The 2,879-nt window shown below is 42.1% G+C and overlaps 1 non-coding gene across 1 annotated transcript; it reads left to right on the forward strand.

Moving 5' to 3' along the window:
• The first annotated feature begins 2,510 nt into the window (after window positions 1-2,510).
• On the forward strand, window positions 2,511-2,617 carry LOC131235817 (small nucleolar RNA R71). Its single transcript, XR_009166337.1, has one exon. It is a non-coding gene; the product is annotated as a small nucleolar RNA R71 (small nucleolar RNA).
• The last annotated feature ends 262 nt before the right edge of the window (window positions 2,618-2,879 follow it).

Raw genomic sequence — 2,879 nt, forward strand, 5'->3', positions numbered from 1 at the left:
TAAGCATACATCGCTGAAAAGTGGCAGGGGCATTACATAGTCCGAATGGCATCCTTCGATAGGCAAAGGTGTCGTAGGGACATGTAAATGTAGTCTTTTCCTGGTCTTCAGGGGCTATCTCTATCTGGTTGTAGCCCGAATACCCGTCAAGGAAACTGTAATAGGAATGACCAGCTAACCTTTCCAGGATCTGATCAATGAATGGTAAAGGAAAGTGGTCTTTCCTCGTGACGGTATTCAACTTCCTATAGTCAATGCACATTCTCCAACCAGTAGTGACTCTAGTTGGCACGAGTTCATTATTGGCATTGGCTACAATGGTGATTTCGGACTTCTTAGGGACCACTTGAGTTGGACTCACCCATTGACTATCAGATATAGGATATATGATACCCACGTCCAATAGTTTAAGAACCTCGGCCTTAACCACTTCCTTCATGTTTGGATTTAGTCTACGTTGTGATTGCCGAGCGGTTTTTGTATTATCCTCAAGATATATGCGGTGAGTACAAATCGAGGGATCGATTCCCTTGAGGTCCGCTATCGTCCATCCCAGGGCTCCTTTATGCTCAATGAGAGTAGATATGAGCATACTCTCCTGTTCTTTCTCTAGGTGGGCAGAGATCACCACCGGGTATGTCTCATCTTGACCTAAATAGGCATATTTCAAATCAGAGGGTAAAGGTTTTAGGTCAAGCTTCGGCGGCTTGAGGTTAGACGGTAGAGGCACTACATCGGTTTGTGGCAATTCTTCAAATTGTGCCCTCCACCGGTTAACTTTAAGTACCGGTGCAGTATCAAGCAAGGCACACGTCTCCCTAATCATGTCATCATCAAAATCATAGGAGTGGGCCAGGCACGTCTCCAGATGGTCGGAGGATAAGGTCAGCGGTGTCGTATCTTCCACGAAAGAGTCAATCATGTTAATGTCGTGGATATCGTCATCATCCTCTGAGTTGTTGCCGTTATTGAAAAAAATGTTTGACTTCAATGTCAAATTTCCAAAAGACATAGTCATGACACCATTCCTGCAATTGATAATTGCATTTGACGTGGCAAGGAATGGGCGACCAAGAATGACGGAAATCTGAGTGCTCATGTTATTGATGGGTTCGGTGTCCAGGATGATAAAATCTACAGGATAGTAAAATCTATCAACTTGGACCAACACATCCTCAATTATCCCTCTTGGTATACGAACAGAGCGATCAACAAGTTGTAGTGTGGTTAGGGTGGGTTTTAATTCGCCCAAACCTAACTGTTTGTATACCGAGTATGGAATCAGATTTACGGTTGCTCCTAAGTTAAGAAGTGCGTGATCAATTCGATGGTTCCCGATTACACATGATATGGTTGGGCTACCGGGATCCTTGAATTTCTACGGCACGTTTTGCTTCAGGATGACACTCACTTTCTCAGTCAAGAAGATTTTCTTTTGAATAATTTTCCATCTTTTGGTCATGTATAAGTCTTTCAGGAATTTGGCATATGAAGGTATCTGTTTAACGACATCAAGTAGAGGAATGTTGACTTTCACCTGTTTCAACACCTCTAGGATATCCTGAGAGTTAGAGAGAGGTTTTGGTGAAACCAACCGTTGGGGGAATGGAGCAACTGACTTCTCTAGAAGTTCCGGTTCTACTTTTTGTGGGGCATCACTGGATCCATCATTGTTATCCTCTTCTGGTTCTTGAGGCTTTTCGGGCCTAACCGGAAGAGTTTTATCAATGATCTTCCCACTCCTAAGAGTGGTGATGGATTTAGCATGCCCTGTTTGATTTGAAGAGCTGGAATCATTACTCTCGTATTGCGGTTTAGGATTGGGGAGAGGTTGTGTAGGAAGCATCCCTTTTTCTATAACCGTCATACGAGAGTGTATCTTTTGCATAAAATCTGTAATTCCCCGCATTGCCTGAGCCAACTCTTGTATGGGATTTTGAACCGGTTCCTCTTGAGGTTTCACTTGATTTGGATTTTGATTGAAGAAACCTGGAGGAGTAGCCGTCTGTCCATTCCTCCAACTAAAGTTTGGATGATTTTTCCAGCCAGGGTTGTATGTATTGGAGTTAGGTCCAGTAAAAGGTCTTTGATAATTATTTACGGCATTGGCTTGTTCATTCAACACTCCTCGAAAGGCGGGTATTGTAGGACAGTTTTCAGTTGTGTGAATGTTGCAATCACAGATGCCGCAAACAATTTCATTGACCTTATCCTTCTTTCCTTCCATGGCCTTAACTTTCCTTATGAGCGTAGTCACTTTACACTTGAGATCATCCTCTTCTTTCAAGAGATATAATCCACCCTTCTCCTTTAATTGAGTCGGCCTAGACGTGGTGTTCGACTTTGGGTAATAGTCCCAAGATTGTGTTTTTTCAGCCAAACTGTCGAGGTAGTCCCATACCTCGTCGACATGTTTATTAATGAACTCTCCATTACACATTGTTTCGACCATTTAGCGCATGGAAGATGTCAGTCCATCATAGAAAAAATTTGTAATGCGCCACGTTTTAAATTCGTGTTGCGGGCATGAACTGACCAAATCTTTGAACCTTTCCCAACATTGGAAGAATGTTTCATCTTCCTTTTAGGCAAAGTTCATGATTGCTTTTCTGAGGGTAATCGTTTTATGATGTGGGAATAATTTTTTTATGAATTCCCTCTGCATGTCGTTCCATGTGCCAATAGATCTAGGACGCAGTGAATGTAACCATGTCTTAGCTTTCTCTTTTAAGGAAAAAGGAAAGAGTTTCAGCCTAATTGTATCCTCAGATACATTAGGAAAACATAATGTAGCTATAATCTCATCGAACTCTTTCAAATGTAAATATGGACTTTCTGATTCAAGTCCATGGAATTTGGGAAGGAGTTGAATAACTCCT

Source organism: Magnolia sinica, chromosome 19 (genome assembly GCF_029962835.1).
Source record: "Magnolia sinica isolate HGM2019 chromosome 19, MsV1, whole genome shotgun sequence".
NCBI lineage: Eukaryota > Viridiplantae > Streptophyta > Magnoliopsida > Magnoliales > Magnoliaceae > Magnolia > Magnolia sinica.